The sequence below is a fragment of the Drosophila takahashii genome, chromosome 2R (genome assembly GCF_030179915.1).
Source record: "Drosophila takahashii strain IR98-3 E-12201 chromosome 2R, DtakHiC1v2, whole genome shotgun sequence".
NCBI classification, from domain to species: domain Eukaryota; kingdom Metazoa; phylum Arthropoda; class Insecta; order Diptera; family Drosophilidae; genus Drosophila; species Drosophila takahashii.
In genome coordinates, this window is record NC_091679.1 from 38,753,944 (window position 1) to 38,759,406 (window position 5,463).

A 5,463-nucleotide genomic window follows, 5' to 3' on the forward strand; every position below is an offset into this window, starting at 1 on the left:
AACGACAACGACCGCAGGTGCAGCGCCCAGCCATCTCCCTCTTCTGTCGCCATCTCACTCTTTTTGCCAGAGTATAGAATAACTTCCTCTTCGCACTTTTTTTTTTGGCAACTGGCGGCAAGTGCACTTGAAGTGTATCGAATTTGTATGGATTTCGCTTGCAGCCAATAATTTGACACTTGCACTGCGCGCAAGTGGAACGAAATGAGAGAAAGAGACGGCAGGAGAGGGCCAGAAAGAGAGGGGGCGATGCGGGAGGCAGGGACTCTTAAACCAAAAAGAGCGGATTCTTGAATAAAAGTTGGCATCGCCAGCACGCGAGGGCGCCATAAACAAGGAAGCTCACACGAGATTGTGTTACACTGTGTGTGTTTTTGTGCGACGGTGTGTGTGTGCATAAATGCATGTTGAGTAAGCAACAATAACACTCTCGCACACAAACAGACGCCAGCGCAATTGTCATCACCATAAAAATAACATAAAACTTTTTTACGACTCCTGTGGCCTGCGTAAGTCTGTTTCAGAAGGATTCCCCAGGCGAAGTGGGGATAGTGATACTCATGCGGGCTCTTCAAATCGGGCTAACCAGCCATAACCCACCAAGGAACTTAGGCCCCGCCCACTAAAGCCCCCAATTCGACATCGCTTATGTCACGAAAGCCTGCTCATTAAAGTTGTAGCCATTTCTTTTGTGCGGACGTGTGCTGGCCCACTCTTCCATTTCCCAACTCTGAACTCCTAACTCCCAACCCCGCTTTAAATGCATCCGGACCCCATCAACGTAGCACCAATTTATCTCAGTGCACCCACCCACTCATAATTCTCCGTCTAAATGCCTGTTTGGCGAAGCGTAATTGATAATGCATTCAATTGGCCAGCCAATTTGCTAAAGTGCCTAAGTGAAGTCGCCCCCACCAGAAGTTAACAGTGGGTGTAATAAAGGATTATACTATTCAAAATATATTTTTTATTTATGTTGAAAGTAAAGTGAAATTTAGCGTTCATTGAGTTCTTAATTAAAGAAGTGTAAACTTTTATAAATTCTTTAATTAAACAAATTTAAAATTCAGTACTAATTGTTACCTAATAAAAATATCTAAAAGTATGCAATTCAAAACCAGTACTTTTGAATTCAAAATATATTGTTGCATACTTTCTGACACCTTTAAAAGTGATTTTAGTTAGCCTTGTTATTCGGCACCCTCAATAAAGAAGAACTTTGAAGTACCAACTTTTTATTGAGATATTTTTAGTTCTTCATTTACTATTTCGAAGCTTTGAAAATATTTATGCTGGATTTAATTGGATAACTTTAAAATAGATAAATCATAAAATATTTGTTTATATCTGTGTCACTTTTACGTTATTATTATTATGATTATTTCCTAGAAATCATAATTTTTTCGCCGATTCACGAGGTTTTCCAGCCACTGTGGCAATTCTGCAGACTCCTTCGCTCCGCAGTTCCTGTTATTGGCCGTTTTCAGTGCACAGATTTAAAATCAACAACAGGCGAGCGACAAGCGACAGCGGCAGCGACAACAACAACAATGTCTGACCGAAGTCAGCCGTACACTCATTTGCACTAAAAGCGGCATAAATATAAACAGGCAAGAAAGGAGCAGACCGAAAATGCAAAGCGGAAAAAAAGGAATGGAAACAGGATGGGAAAACATCGGCGAAAGGCGTCCTCAAAGAGCAACTGCAATGAGGAGCGAACCAGGTAGACTGCGTATCGAGAGGACTCGGCAAATGAATTGCAGTGCAGCCAAACGTGTGCCCAACTTAACGTAAATTTAAATGTTAATGAACAGCCATCAGGCCGTGAGCAGGATTCCACTACCCGATACCTTGTACCTCATACCCGATACTCGATACCCGGGGACTCGATACCCGATGCCCGGCGGCTGTTTGCTTGCCGCTTCCGTTGTTAAATGTTGTTGACATCATTGGCTTGGCCCATTGTTGTTCGTACTATTCTCCTCCTCCTCCTCCTTCTTCGACCCACATGCAAAATGGCCAACGGCCGCCATTTTGTCAATGCGCTTGTTAGCGCCGCCGATGTGCCACTTCCGGTTCGATCATTTGGCCCTGATTGCACATTGTCCGCTTTGACACTTGGAAAACGAGAGATATTTTACTCACCATCTTATAACTTACTTAAAATAGTATGATCGTTGGTTTGTTGTTTCTCTTAATTTAAAACCTGCTGCCATTAAATTTCGCTGTTTTATTTTTCACTTTTTTTTATATTTTAAAGCTATTACCATGAGTATTTTTTCCAAATATCGTTTCAAACATCTTCATAAAAAACGCACTTTTCTTATAGAATCATAATAAAATTTAAATTGATTACAATAAATTGTAATAATTCAATTCCCAACATAATCTTGTAAATTAATTCAATACAATCTGTCTTTTTTTTCCCAGTGCCTCGCCACGTGAATCACTTAGTTTAGTGTTAATTAAAGCGCTTTTTATTTCGACAACCGCCTACAGTTAGCCTTCATTTAAATAATGCTCAGGTGGCCCAGTGATGAGATATCAGGGACTAAGGCAGGGACAATTAGCAGGAAGCATGACTTTTCCAAGCCGTGCACTTAATGAGCCATATGCTTTCTCCAAAAAGGGATTGGGTAATAAGATAAAATGCCTAATGGGTAATACCCCCGTCGGTAACTCTTTTGGTTACGGAAACGCGGACCTACCCAAAAAAAAAAAGCGGGGACTCACATTCATATGTATACCACCCCCCAACCACCTGCCTGCGTAATAGAGGTCAAAGCTCTGTGGACACGGATGGACATTAATTTCGCTCCAAAGTGGACATACACACGCATCGAGGAGCTTTGCTTCCCCGGAAATTGTCATGCCTGCGAGGGGTATAATTTTTCATGCATATTTCAGGAGGCGTGTGCCTAATTAATTACAAACATCTAAACGGCGATGACATTGGCATAAATTGTCTTTTAATTTGCGTTCGGGCTTCGCTTTCGGCTTCCCTGCACTTGATTGATGCCCTCGCATGGGTGTGGTTTGTCCCACTTAACTGACTGATTCATCTCGATTCGATATTGGCATTTGCAGACCTCTGCCTTTGACATTTGATGTCGGTCGGGTTGGCAAACAACAACGGGAACTTGACCACTGGCCGATGTCCTTGAGGCCGACGGTTACATAATCGTGCCAAGTGTGCGAAATCGTTGGGGGAAATCCAATGAAAGGGGGGGTAGAGCCACCGTTATGCATGTGGGATTAGCGTCTGCGGCTTCGCCTGCATGGTCGATGAACCGCCGGCAATTCGCACGCATCCAAATGTTAATTTCGCCGGTACCCACACAGGTCCTGCCGATTCCCCTCCCAATCCCACAACATTTTCGCTGGTTAGCTGACTAATTGACCCAGACACGGCTCATGAATGCCCCTCATGCTCCAGTAATCACGCATCCCACGTCCATTTCGATTTCGGGCGCAGGAACAGCGTCAGCGGACCTGTAAACCAGAGCACTATGGTCAGGGTCATCAATTGGGCACGCCACCTATTCGCCTTTCACCCCGCTGTGATTTCCGCTTACGGGGATTCATGGGCATTCGGTGGATCAAGTGCATGCGCTGAATAATTATGCCCGAAATTTAAATGCAACTCTGAGGGCAATTGAAAGTTTCTAGCCAAAAACATTAGTCATTCGGGTTGGGAAAAGGTAATTCCTAAATGGTATCCATTTTGATGAAATTATACAGAAATTTAGATCTTTTAAGATCGAATTTAAAAAGGTATAATAGTAGAATAATTTGTAATTTAAATTAAACCCATCTATTCTGTAAAATATTATTTCCCTTTTCAAGGGATTACAAAAGAGGACAACCTCTATCCCTTGTAATTGATACAAGTGGGTAATGTTTACTAAATACACACTCGAATTCAACCCACCTATCTCATCAAAGGCTGAAGACAGAAATTAACTTTGCAGCTTCGTATTTCATAAGCCAGCCGCAATGCACGCCAACCCAAGCGAAGCCACTTGCCTCACAATGGCTCACAATTAACCCGGCCAGACGGTCAGTCTGCGTCTTTCTCCCGGGGTTGGTTTCGCCTTAACTTTATTGTTCCGATATGGGGGACCAAGCGGGAAGGACTTCGGCGAGGGACGGCAAACTTCCTTATAAGACATTTACCAACCGCACCTTAACCAAGCAGGATCAACATGGCATCCATGTATTATTTAAGCGCTGCGCATCCTTTTGCCGTGCCCTGCATAAAATTTCCTCCAGCGGAAGTTTGTCTGCAGGACGCAGATCCTGGCTCCCCCGGCTCCCCGCTTCTTGCTGCTCCTTGGCGTGCTTTATGTGTTTCCGCTCGCATTTCTTTTGCCATTTAAGTACACACCTAGTTTGGATTTTTCTCCTGCCCTCTCGCTGTCGTTCCTTTGTTCTTTTCGCTTCGACTGCCGGACGCTTGTTTATGTCTCTTCTTACGTCTTTGGTTGCCCATCCCCCTCTATCTCTCCTTTCATTCCTTATTTAGTCTGTTTTTCCCCGTTTTTTCGTTTTTTTTATTTTTTGTTTATGGCTTGTTTTGAACCTTGTTTGAACTGGTTTAAAATTTCTTGGCACAGGCTCGACAACGCTTCTTTTTGGCAGGCTCAGCCGCAGTGGACCGACAGGGGGTAGGGGGTTGCTTAGCTGAGCTCATAACTTTGTTACACACAATTAACAATTTGATGCTTTGCCAAGAAGCCTAAAGCACGGAAAAAAATATTTAAATATTTTCCAAAATCCTTTTATCTGATCATGACTAAATTTGAATTCATTTTTCTCACTTTTAGTCAAAGTAAACTTATTTTGATTTTATATTATTTAAACTGAACTTTTTTTACCTTTACTTTGTTTACATAGTCACACAGTAAGTTCTGTTGCTTATTTATCCTGTTTTTGGTGAAAGGGTCACACTGAGAATTATTCCTTAATATAAACATAAAAATTCTTTCTGTGCACTGGCTTTTCCTCCGCTTTTCACGCTACCTTTGACTGGAGTTGGGCAAACAAACCCAAAACTGGCAGTTACATTGTTCCTGCGGTTGCCAAACAACGACGACACACGAGCCTTTAAGTGGGCGTCTCTAATTGAAAAGCGCAGCCAAAAATAAAACACACGCATTCCCCATGCGGCTAAGTGAGTGAGCAAGTGTGAGTGTGTGTGTGAGTCCTGCGCCGGAAAACTCCCCACATCCTTTTGGGGGACAGGTGCGCCTCGAGTGCACTGCAATTGCTACGTAAATTTTATGCGCTGCTAAAACTTTGCTAGCAACGAGGGAGCAAAGCCGGTCTGAGATGACGCCATTGCCCGAGCTTTAGCCCGCAAAACTTTAAGGTCAACTTGTTACTTGAAGTTCCGGCTCGTGGCGAATAACTAGATAGAGATGGGATTTAAGAGGAATGAAATAAGGCAAACACAACTAGGGA